The sequence below is a fragment of the Pistacia vera genome, unplaced genomic scaffold (genome assembly GCF_008641045.1).
Source record: "Pistacia vera cultivar Batoury unplaced genomic scaffold, PisVer_v2 Contig432, whole genome shotgun sequence".
NCBI classification, from domain to species: domain Eukaryota; kingdom Viridiplantae; phylum Streptophyta; class Magnoliopsida; order Sapindales; family Anacardiaceae; genus Pistacia; species Pistacia vera.
The window spans coordinates 1,469,558-1,483,483 of record NW_022196260.1 but is presented as its reverse complement, the minus strand read 5'-3'; positions in this window follow the sequence as shown (position 1 = coordinate 1,483,483).

Genomic DNA, 13,926 nt, shown 5'->3' with positions numbered 1-13,926 from the left:
AACTGAAAATAACCAAACTATGTAGAATAGAAACCTTCTCATAAAAAAAAAAAAGACATTTCAACTCCTCTTTCAGGGGATTTTTTTTCCTTCATGCGGGGAGGGAGCGACAAGAACATAAATAAAACCAGTCTTCGAAAAACAAAAGTCATTCATCTAGTAAGTCTTTCTATTTGATCAAGCGATAAGTCAACAATTAACAAAAAAAAAGGTTATTAATTTAAAAAAAGAAAGCTTATTCAGTGAGGCTGATTTTCAACTTGTCCACAAGACACAGAAACTAAACAAGAAACAGAAAATTATATTGATATCAGAATGCAGATGTACCAGACACATAATTTATTCCTAGTAAAAAAATAGTTGAACGAAATTATACATTTTAGATACATATCACAAAAAATTCCATTTCCATCATTCGCATTTCCTTCGACTAGATGCATGGCCGGTCTTTCAGGAAAGAGTCGTGCTTTACCTCAGAATCCACTTTTATATAACTGGTTTCTCATATACTGTACCCAATGAATAATTCAAATTAAAACAGCAAATTAAACGAACGAAGTTCATCAAGTAATATTCTTCTATTTCAATCCATTTCATTATTGTCCTAATTTTAAGCAAGATTATGCACATATGAAAGGATATTATTAATAATGAAACCCAAAGAAAAAGTCTAGTCTAGCACAATTCTTTTCAATGTTGGAGCGGTCTGACCTGAAATGGATGAGGAGCGGCAGTTCGAATAAACCATGTTCTTAACCTTTCCTTCGTGCTGAGTTTGTGGACCAGATACTTGCTTCAGGAAGATTGCCTTTGAAAATTTGGTCCTCTGCTATAAGATTTGTGGACTGAACTGTGGTTCATTGTTCTTCGTAGTCAACTCCTTGTTGATATTTCCTTGGTGACCTTTTTGACATACCGAACGATCCTGAAATTATAAAATAGGAAATATATCAAACAGTTACGAAGCGAATTTGCCACAAACAAAAAAGTTTTCCATGCAAATTTGTGAAGGCCTTGCAACTTAAGAACCAAGATACGGTAAGACAACCAGTATTACTTGTCCATGATAACTGCTGTCCTAGAGCTAATATGTATCTTTCAGAATCGCAAGCCTGGTTAATAGAAAATGCAGATACAGACTCTTCAAAAGAACCGCCTCCTACTGGACCTTATGTAACACATCTAGATTGAATTCACTGGTTAACTGTTCTCCTTGTGGAGAATAGTTTAAATAAGTTGGTTTGACATCAGCAAGAGACATTCATCAATCACATGCAATTGATACACAAGATGCCATCACATTTTCAGATCTATCTGTCCACAAGCTCATAACTCACTGCCATCTATTAGCTGCCCGAACCCCAAAGTGAAAATCCTCTACTACCAGATCAGCAGAGAAGTATGGCTACTTCCAAACAACATTTGATCATTTGCCGAATGTTTCCATTATTGCATACGGCGATCTTTCGATTCTATGTAAACTGGTATCTTACCAGCTAGAGGTCGTTGTAAAAATAAATTTTGCTCATTAATCACTAGCTCATTCACTAGTACCAGCTAAAAAAATGGTTAATACATGAAACCATTGATGATTAGAACTTATCAATCAATATGTTGTCAATGGAATAGCAGAAAGCATATCTTCAGCACAATGTTGCCTAAACAATAAAAGATCAAACGAAATTTACCTCCAATGCAAAATACAAAGGGTTTCATTTCAAATACTCTTAAGATAACATGAATTACATCCTTCTCACTTCAATTACATCTAAACATTCTACTGACACAATTTCAAATAACCAATTCGCATTTAAACGCGAAATTCATGATCTATAATACACATGGTTCTTTACCAAAGAATGCACAGAAATCAATCAAATTACTTTAGCGGAGAAGCTGATTTGTCGATTACCAAACTGGATGCATACATATAAGAATCTGATTTCATATAATCAAACCTCTTCTTCAATAACCTTTCTTCTTATTCCTCTATGGGTTGTTTTATCTCCAATCCTTCAAAAAAAAAAAAAGAATCATCAAAACCCCTTACAGAAATCAACACATCTTTATACTTATAACCAAACTCGATAAAAAGGGAAATTTAAGAGAATTTTTGTACTGCAGAGAAGAGAGAGGTGACTTTGCCTTGGTGAAGGGGAGTTTGAATTTGACGAGAAGAGGAGCAACAAGTAAGAATCGCTTGAGATAATCCACAACTTTTTAACCAATCTCTTTTTGTTTCTCTTATGGAAAACTCTTTTTATCGTTCTTCATTTGAGCTCCTAACATTACTTTCTTTGTTTTTCTCCATGTTGATCTTGTTTTTTTGCAGAAAATGAAAAAACGGTGAAAGCTTTTTCAAAAAACAGTTTATCTTCTGGCGTTTGAACGTTAGAACACCTGTAGTTAGAAAGCAGCATGTTCAAAGCTTTCTACTTGTCAATTTTTGATGTAGCAACGTGTTCAAGTGAATCCAGCTTGTCTTTTGGGTGAACTGAAAATTTTTTGTGGGCCTTCCATGAAAAGCCCAATTTGAGACCTAATCCGTATCTTCTTTTGTCATATCTACCAATATTCTACATAGGGGGTGTTTGGTTCAGAAATTTAGATTATTGAGAATGTTGATTACTAGAAGATGATTATCTTGGAAGATTACTTGAATCTTTAGAAAAATGTGTTTGGTAGTTGGTGGGTATGCTATATATAATATATTTGATTATAGAGAATAAATTGGTGGGTTATTATTTAATTACCAAATTGTCCTATTTTCAAATATTAAATAATTATTATTTTATTATTAATTTTTGCATAATTTTATTTAACCCCCAATTTTCAGATTTAGTTAAAACACCATAACTTATATAAAACTTAATTTATACGAAATCACCCGCACCACCTGTTTGCCGTCTGTCGCCACCGCAGCCACCGTCGGAAGTCTCCGAAAGTCCCCATCAGCAGCTGACCATGACCAAGAGGCTTTGATTGGCCGTTTTCGGCCATATTGAGGCGCGAAAACGGCCATATCAGGCTAGATCGATGGATCTAGCCGCTAACGCCAATCCTTGGCCATCATCATCCAGATCTGCCTGATATGGCCGTTTCACCCATCAATATGATGGAAATGGCATATCGAAGCCTCCCGGAGTCTCTCATCGAGTCTCGTTCTTTTTTAGGGACTCTGGTGATTTTCCGGCGCGGCCCATGATGGTTGGCCTGTTGTCGGGATGGTGCTGGGTGGCAGTGGTGGTGGGTGTGGCTGGTGGTATTGATGTCTGTAATTATTAAATATAATCATTAAGGTATTGAAATAGGTTATTAATGTAAATTTATTTTAAAGTAGGGTATTATTGTCCAAATTTTTTATAATAGGATAAATGTAACAAAATAAGATAACCCATATATCTTAGAATACCTAAGAAATGGAGGAATCAGATTACCTCCAATATTACCATAGTAACCACTATTGGTATTTAAGATTATCGTATCTTATATTACTTGACAACCAACATGGTAATCAAGTAATATACGATAATATTACCCCAGTAATCTCATATAACCCCACACCAAAATGCCCCCATAAGTATTTTATTTCATTTTTTCAATAAACTTTTTTATATATAAGATAAATATAATATAAGTGTATTTTTATAATTAAAAAAAACATTTAAAAAAGCAGTGATTGTACAAACCAAATTTAAATTGATTTGCATAAACAAAAGCAAGCCCAAAAATTACACAGTTAGATACTGGGCTTCTACTTGAGGCTTAATTGTTATAATCCTTTGGTATAAGCCCATAAAATGGGCCTGATCCGGATAAAAGGTTGGCCCTTATCAGCCCAACCCAATTATGATACAATTACATGATCCTTGTTTATTCTAGATTTTTCCCATCAAAATCATCCAAATGAAAAGAATTATAAAAATTTAATGCAAGCTCACAAAATAAAATGTGAAACTCGAACCTAAGAAAAATTATAGTTTTGTTTTTTGTAATACAACATAATCAAACACAAATTAATACATCAGTTCACGGATAAATGTCAATTTCATTGTCGACCTTTTTTTATGATATAAACTTTGTTTTCTTACATGGACCTTGGACTATTTCATCTCCATTCAAGTTTAGAATTTTGGATGTATCTAAATGCCGTACATGGATCCTTTGCTGAATAGCGTTACTACAAGATGAATATGTGATATCCATCATTCATTTGATAAGGAATTAAAATTCCTAAGAAAGCTAATCTCTCCTCCTTTCTAGCCATGATCAAACTTTATCATCTCAACTGAAAATCAATTGCCCCCTCCGGAACATTTCTAAGAGCAAACTAAGAGATCCCCAAACACCTTGCTAAACCCTTCCGATCAGCACGCATTGTACTTGTTTCTGTTATTCCATGTGATACTCGGGAGGAAAAATATGGAGAACTTTCACATCAATTGGACAATCCATTTCCTCTTCGATGTGATAAATGAGAGGATATCTGAACAACTTTTCACATTAGTTTGGCCTCTTGATTTTTCCAACACTATTCCATGAAAACATGACAACACACTCTTCATTCTTGACGTAGTACCCATCTTTTATGGCTCTTAGCATGTAACATTTTTCAATAAAGATACACCTGAGACTTCTCAAAAGTTCACAAATCCATCAAGACACTAACTCTAATAATTCAGCAGAAAACTTCAAATTATTTTCTACAAAGACAGGCCTTCTGCCGCCGACCTGAAAGTTGAATTTGTGAAAAGACCACACGAACTCGATAAAAACAAAAACGAAATTATCAAAATTAGGTGCTTCGAGGTCTATAATTTTCGTTTACATGAAATGTATCTATAATAATTGGTACTATTCTAACCCAGCGAGTTAGCCTAACAATAGGGATAGTACTCGATCATATTTTTAGAATTGATAAATAAATCTAAATCAAATAAACTTAGGTTTTAATGTTTGAAATAAAATCTGAATAATCACTGAATAACTTTCAAAACGAATAATATATTTATTTAGGGTGCTGACAACCAACCCTAACAAGACTCTCAATCAAATAAGGAAATAAAATCCTAATTAAACACAAAAATTAATTAAAAAAAGAAATCTCGACTGTTGACTAATTATAAAATAAGAAAAGATTCTAAATAAAATAGAAAAAACGCATAGAAAACTTAAACGGCTCTGACACACATTGAAACAGTAGATTTTGTCTTCGAAAATAGCACCTAATTGGGAAACTCTATTGCCATGTCTTCGGACTCAAAACGACCTTTCTGTTGATAACCTATGACTGTCATAATTTTTATCAGACCAAAAGTTATGGCTATTTAAAGTTGTACGCTCATTTGACGTTCTACGTCACATTCAACCATTAAAGCATTTTGCAGCAGCCTAATAATGGCTCAAGTGTTATCGCGTCAGGGGTGGTGATAAATTAAAATGGTGCACGTTCATCACTTCCGTTGACTTCAACATCACCATTATTAGGCGCCGCCGAGGCTCAAGCAAGTTCTTGTCAAGTCTAATCATTCTAAACATCGAACAAGAATCGACTACTTAACTATGTTTTGCTGCATTTGCTTTGATCAATCTAATCATTCACAAGATCATTAACTAAATGCAATTCATCTAGCTAGGAATGCTTCAACTGGATAGAATTCTGTGTATCAAGCTCCATTCTATCTTATCCAACTTAATATAAAAGACAGGTATAGAAATGTCGAAATCATGTTGATGACCACATCATATATTCTGGGCCAACCTAAAGTTCAAGTTCAGTTACAGTAGCCTCATTATAATATATCCAGACACAAAGAAATCACAAAGCAAAGCTTACCCAAAGTTTACAATTACAAATATCCTATCGGTAATAAGGTTAAGTGGTGTGTGTGAATACCGGGGATGATCGTCGACAAGAAGCTTCCTTAGCGTGAGTCGAGGCCTCCTTTCTCTGTAACAAAGCAAACAGCATCTTAAGCTGAACAGAGTTGATTTGAAGACATTTATCAGGAAAAACAAATATTAAAAAGTCCATTATTCTGCCAGAAATCAGAAGGAGCAGAACTTTATCAGAAAAATAATCAGTCGAATGGTTGTGAAACATGGCTCAAAGTAAGTATTCTCACGCCAAATGTCTAATGTTCTGTTTTTTTTACACGAAGAATCATCATCAAACTATTATCATGATCCCTGGAGTAGTAAAGTTGGGAATTATATTTCGATAACTTCTAACGTTTCTGTTATCCCTTGTTCAATTCTTACATGGATTGCTATAAAATGAAATAAACCAAACTATGTAGAATAGAAAACCTTATCATAAAAAAAAAAAGACCATTTGCAACTCCTCTTCAGGGGATTTTTTTTCTTCATGAGGGAGGGAGCGACAGAACATAATATAAAACCAGTCTTCGAAAAACAAAACATTCATCTAGTAAGTCTTTGCTATTGATCAAGCGATAAGTACAACAATTAACAAAAAAAAAAAGGTTAATAATTAAAAAAGAAAAGCTTATTCAGTGAGGCTGATTTTCAACTTGTCCACAGACACAGAAACTAAGACAAGGGAAACAGAAAATTATAGAGTATGTATACAGAACTGAGATGTACCGGACACATAAGTTTATCAGTAAAAAAAATAGTTGAACGAATTATGTACAGTTTAAGATACATATCACACAAAAAAAAATTCCAATTTCCATCATTCTCATTTCCGACGAGTGGCATGGCGGTCTTTCAGGAAAGAGTCGTGCTTTACCTCAGAATCACTTTATTATATAATGGTGGTTCTCATTATACTAGTACCCAATGATAATTCAAATTAAAACAGCAAATTAGAACAGACGAGGTTCATCAAGTAATAATATCTCTATTTCAATCCATTCATTATGTGTCCTAATTTTAAGCAGATTAATGCACATATGAAAGGATATATTAGATAAATGAAACCCAAAGAAAAAAGTTCTAGTCTAGCACAAATTCTTTTCAAGTGTTGGAGCGGTGGACGAACTGAAATGGATGAGGAGCGGCAGTCGAATAAACAACACTGTTCTTACCATTGCTTCTGTGCTGAAGTTTGTGGACAGAGATACCTGCTTCAGGCAGATGCCTTTGAAAATTTGGTCCTTGCTATAAGATTTGTGACTGAACTGTGGTCATTGTTTTCGTAGTACAAGTCTCCTTTGTGATATTTCCTGGTGACCTTTTTGACTACGAACGATCCTGAATATAAAATAGGAAATATATGCAAAACAGTGACGAAGCGAATGTTGCCACAAACAAAAAAGTTTTCGCATGCAAATTTGTGAAGGACCATGACTTAACTTAAGAACCAAAGACTGGTAGATGACAACCAGGTATTAACGTTCCATGATAACTGCTTGTCCTAGAGCTAATATGTATCTTGCAAGATCGGCAAAGCCATGGTTAATAGATTAAAAAAGCGATACAAGACTCTTCAAAAAGAACCGCTCCTTACTGGAACATTAATGTAACAGCATCTAGATTGAATTCACTGGTTAACTGTTCTCCTTGTGGAGAATGTTTAAATAAGTTGGTTATGACATCAGCAAGAGACATTCATCAATCCATGCAATTGATACACAAGATGAACCATCACATTTTCAGATCGACTGTCACAAGCTCATAAACTCACTGCCATCTTAAATAGCTGCCCCGAACACCCAAAGTGAAAATCCTCTACTACAGATCAGCAAGAGAAGTATGGCTACTTCCAAACAACATTTGATCATTTGCCGAATGTTTCCATTTAGTTGCATACGGCGATCTTTCGATTCTATGTAAAACTGGTATCTTACAGCTAAGAGGTCGTTGTAAAAATAATTTTGCTCATAAATCACTAGCTCATCAACTAGTACCAGCTAAAAAAATGGTTAAAGACATGAAACAATTGATGATAGAAAACCTTATCACTCATATGTTGTCAATAAGGAATAGGCAGAAAAGCATATCTTCAGCACATGTGTGCCCTAAACAATAAAAGATCTAAAACGAAATTTACCATCCAATGCCAAAATACAAAGGGTTTCATTTTCAGGAACTCTTATGAATAACCATGAATACATCACTTCTCACTTGAATTACATCTAAACATTCTACTGACACAATTTCAAATAAACCAAATTCGCATTTAAAACGCGAAATTCATGATCTATAATACACATGGGTTTCTTTCCAAAGGATGCAAGAAGAAGTCAATCAAAATTACCTTTCAGCAGGAGAAGATGTCGATTACAAACTGGATGCATACATATAAGAATCTGATTTCATAATCAAAAATTCTTCTCAATAACCTCTTCTTCTTTATTTCCTACTAATGGGTTGTGTATCTCCAATCCTTCAAAAAAAAAAAAAAAGCTCATCAAAAACCCTTTACAGGACATCAAACACATCATTATACTTATAACCAAAACTCGATAAAAAGGTGACATTAAGAGAATTTTTGTACCTGCAGGAAGGAGCAGAGGTGAACTTGCCTTGGTGAAGGGGAGTTTGAATGCGAGAAAGAGGAGCAAACAAGTAAAATCGGCTTTGAGATAATCCACAACTTGTTTTAACAATCTCTTTTTGTTTCTCTTTGGGAAACTCTTTTATCGTTCTTCATTTGAGCTCCTAACATTACTTTCTTGTTTCTCCTGTTCATCTTGTTTTTTTGCAGAAAATGAAAAAACAAGGTGAAAGCTTTTCAAAAAACAGTTTTTATCTTCTGGCGGTTGATAACGTTAGAAAACACAGTCGACGTAGAGGAAAAGCAGCAATGTGTCAAAGCTTTTAATTGTCAATTTTTTGATGTAGCAATAGCGTGTTCAAGTGAATCCAGCTTGGTCTTTTGGGTGAACATGGAAAATTTTTGTGGGCCTTCCATTGAGAAAGCCAAATTTGAAGGACCCAAATCCGTTATCTCTTTGTCAATCAAATTCATGTTACAGTAGGGGTGTTTGGGTCAGAAATGTTAGATTATGGAGAATGTTGGATACTAGAAAAGATAGATTTATTGGAAGATTACTATGAATCTTTAGAAAAATGTGTTTGGTTAGTTGGTGGTATGCTATATTAATATATTTGATATAAGAGAGATAAATTGGTGGGTTATTATTAATTACCAAATTGTCCTATTTTCAAATTAATTATATAGTATTTTATTATAATTTTTGCATAATTTTATTTAACCCCCAAGTTCAGATTTAGTATAAAACACCATAATATATAAAAACTTTAATTATTACGCAATCCACCCGCACCTGTTGCCGTCTGTCGCCACCGCAGACCACGGAAGCTCCGAAAGTCCCCATCAGCAGCTGACCATGACCAAGAGGCTTTGATATGGCCGTTTTTCGGCCTATTGATGGGCCGAAAACGGCCATATCAGGCTAGATCGATGGATCTAGCGCCTAACGGCCGATCATTGGCCATATCGAAGATCTGGCCTGATATGGCGTTTTCACCACAGTCAATATGATGGAATACGGCATATCGAAGCCTCCCGAGTCTTTCATCGAGTCTCGTCTTTTTTTGGGCTCGTGGTGATTTCCGGCGGCGGCCCATGATGGTTGCGCTTGTTGTGGGATGGTGGTGGGTGGCAGTGGTGGTGGTGGCGTGGGGGTGGGATAGATGGTGGAATTATTTTAATATAGGGGCCATTAAGTATTGAAATAGGATATTAATGTAAATTTATTTTAAAGTAGGGGTATTATTGTCCAAATTTTATTTAATAGGATAAATTGTAACAAAATAAGTACCTAGAGAATCCTAGAATCTAACCTAAGAAAAGGAGGTAATCAGATTACCTCTCATTTACCAATAGTAACCAATATTGGTATTGAACGGATTATCCGGGTATCCTTTTAGTTACTACCAACTTATGTTACTCTGATAAACCATATTTACTATATATTTCGTATAAGTAATCAAGTAATTAATAAACCCAACCTAAATGCGAAATGTATTTTTATATTCATTTTTCAATCAACATATTTATATAAAAGATAAATATAAATAAGTGATTTTTTAATTAAAAAAACATTTAAAAAGCAGTTGAGTACAAAAACATATAAATGATTTACATAAACAAATAGCAGCCACAAAATTACACAGGTAGATACATGGGCTTCTATGGCTTAATTGTTTTAATCCATTGGTTATAAGGCCCATAAAATGGGCCTGATCCGGATAAAAGGTGGCCCCATTATCAGCCCAACCCAATTATGAACAATTTACATGATACCTATGTAGTATTTTAGATTTTTCCCATCAGATATGACAGATCTAACATGAATAGACGAATAAAAATAAATATAATGCAAGACTCACCTAATAACCATGTGAACTCCGAACTTAAATGAAAATTATAGTTTTTGTTTTTTGTAATAAACAACATAAACAAACAAATTATAATACATCCTAGTTCACGGCATAAAATGTCATTTCAATTTTCGACCTTTTTTTATGATATAAACTTTTGTTTCTTACATGGACCTTGGCGCTATTCATCCATCAATGTCGTTAGAAATTTTTGTGTATGGATATTGCATGCATGGAACATGGAAATCTCTAACGGATAGCTTACATAATAAATTTGAATAGAAGGTTAATTAAATGCTGAACATGAGAATCTTAGAAAAAGGTAATACTAATTCGATTAGTTGGTTGTTGGAAAATAGTGGAAATGTATTTGTTGATGGGACGGTTCAAGAGGATATTTTTTCTAAAAAATATAAATTATGTCACAAATTTTTGGAATATTAAAGGTGGTTTGGTTTATTATTCCGATACTTTTTAGAAAATATTTGAAAAAAGTATAATTGGGTGAGTATTACGAGTATGATTTAGAAATTAACAAAAATACCTCTATGTTTATTACTTTACTAAACACCCCTATAATAAATATTAAAAGTTAACAAAACAACCCCCAACTCACCCATTAAATATGGACAGCTGGAGCCGATTGCCGGAGGGTGGCCAGAGTCACTGTATCGACACATGACAGGTTGGATTTTGCTGATCGTGCATCACAATATTTCGGCTAGATCTACGGCTAGATCTGGCCACATTGGTGGTAATGACGGCCAAAGATACGGCCGTCGTTGACGGTCAACGACGACCATATCTTGGCCGTCGGTGACGACTGATTACGACCAAAGATGGTCATTGACGGCCAAATCTGGCAGCATTTGGTGGCAATGACGGCCAAAGATACAACCGTCATTGAGGTCAACGACGACCATATCTTGGTCGTCGTTGAGGAATGACTACGGCCAAAGATCTAGCTTTAGATCTGGCATTTTTGGCACCCTACTGGCAAATCAGTCGATATAGGGCTATAATACCAAATTCTGGCCAGTTCTGGCAGTGGTTAGCCGAATCTGGTAAAGGGGTTGGTTTGTTGGGTGTTTTTGTAATTTCTAAAAAAAATTGGGGATGTTTAGTAAATAATAAAATTTAGGGGGTTTAAAAGAAATTGAATAATATGAATAATTTTGAGAATAGCTAATTTTATTGTTTAACTTATTGGAAAAACTAGAATGCTAATTAGAAGAGTAAATCAAAGGGAGCCTAAGTATCGTAATTTTGAAGGGATGAGATAATTTAAATGAATCATAAACTCAAAATTCGGTACAAACATAAATGAATCCACATGAACCGTCTCATCAGAATAATGCCACATTGCCAGAGTTTTAGAGGCCTTAAACCTTTGTCGAATGCAGTTAGTTATGGGCTGGCATAGCATTATATGCAAATTAATGCACAGGCCCACGACAGTCAAAATCCTTTACAAAATTAAATCATGCAACAGCATGTTAGTTATCACATTAAGTTACAAAAGTTTACAATATGTACGGATATTAATTTTTATATTTTCTAATACAAGTAATCTATATTTCTCTCTAATTAATTAATACCTTAAACCATTCCTTTTTAAGTGTATTAATTACTATAATTTTTAAAACTAAATTTTACTTGTATGTTTTGGTAAATTTTTGTTAAGATATTGTGGCGCATTCGTTAGTTTATTTTTGGAAAATGTATCTCTTAAGAAAGTTATTAAAAGATGAATATGAATCTATTAGGAATATAAATATTGAATACTATTATCAAAGAATGGTCTATGTGTTCCTTAATGTAAAAACCAATTTAATGTTACGACCTTATTAGTAAATTGGGTACGGCAAAAAAAATGTACGGGAATTTTTTACGGGTATGATACGGTAAATGGTGAAAATACGTTTGTAAAAATTCGATCATAAAATTCGGATACAGAAAAATACGATTCGGATATATACGGGTTTAAACGTACACATGTCGATAATACGTTTTGAAAAATACGGCAATAACAATCTTGGTTTTAACACTTTTCAAAACATCCAGATTAAATAACCTTGTGTCGACCCACAATTTATTTAAAGTATATTTAATAATAACTAAGATAGTATTTTATTCCGTAATTTTATAGCTATGCATACAAAATTTGGATTCCAATTAGTATATTTGTTTTATTTCTGAATTTTATGTTCTGAATTTAATGGACAGTGCATTCAAAGGTCAAAATAATATAGTGTTAGAAATCTAAAAACATGACAGAGTGCAATGGGTTTACAATTTGCAGTTGGCGTTGGTTGCAAGCTGATGGTTGTTGTTTTTTTTTCTTTAAGTATTTGCCAATCCAATCCAAGCCCGACAATATTATTTTATTGAATTTGCTGTTCTTTTGCAGTTTTGCCTTTACTTTTGCTTATAGATGATCTTTAGTTTTTTCATTTTGACCATACAACAAAACAATAGAACAAATGAATATTATAGTTAAAACAGATATCAAATATAACTCTCACAAGCATTTTCATCAAACATGTTTCAAACAAGATCTATTCATCCACCCAAATATAACAAATCCATCATCCACCATAGCCCATGTACTACTACTTGCAACACACCAGCTACAAAACACAACGGAAGTGCTCAGTCCACCCTACAATAATTCAAGAGGAGAGGTTTTAAAAAGAGAAGAGAAGAAGTGTGTAGCTTGAGGCTTGAAGAGCTGAAGTCTTGGACTTAAAGCTTGGAGAAGAGAGTTAAAAAGAGAAGAGAAGAAGAGATCAAGACTCAAAGAGTCAAAAGATGAAGAAAAAAGAGTTGAATTGTTGAAGATTTGAAGAAGAGATGAAGACTGTGGAAGAGAGAACCGAGGAAGATGAAGGAGATTTTCTTTAATTTTAGTCAAACCCAACCAAAACGACGTCATTTTGCCTTATCATTTAATTATTTTTTTGTCTGCAAAAATTCGCGTATAATTCACGAATTATACGGATAGGGTATATAATTCGCAAATTATATGGTAGCCCTAATAAAATACGTGAATTTGCGTTTTATACGGGAATTAGATGGCTAGCCGTACAATTCGCGTATAAAATACGAATTTACTAACTAGGGTTACGACAGAATGATAGGTCACACTGAACATATAATGTGAAATGGTTGATTAAATAGTATGGGTTGATTGTGTAAATTAAGATTGTTTGCATTGGTAATTAGTACTTGGTCAAATTATGGGTTTATAGTGTTGTAATCTTATAAATCCAGATCGCAATAGTAGTGCTCTTGTTGTAAATTAAGGCTAATCTGTCAAAACCAAACACCAATACTCAGATAAAATCAAACAAAAGAATCAAGCAACACACAACGATATACCCCGGTTCGCTTGTTCAATATAGAACAAGTTACATCCATGTTGAGCTCCAGAATATGGAGCTCGCTGCACTATGATTAATCACTTCGAATGATACAGATTACAATCGAACCCCATTCTCTGCCAACAACACAATCAATCACTCACCCCTCTCCCCTTTATACCCGCAAACCTGTACAACCACTAGAGTGCTTACTACCCTTGAAGGAACTCCTAGCCCTCAATCAAGA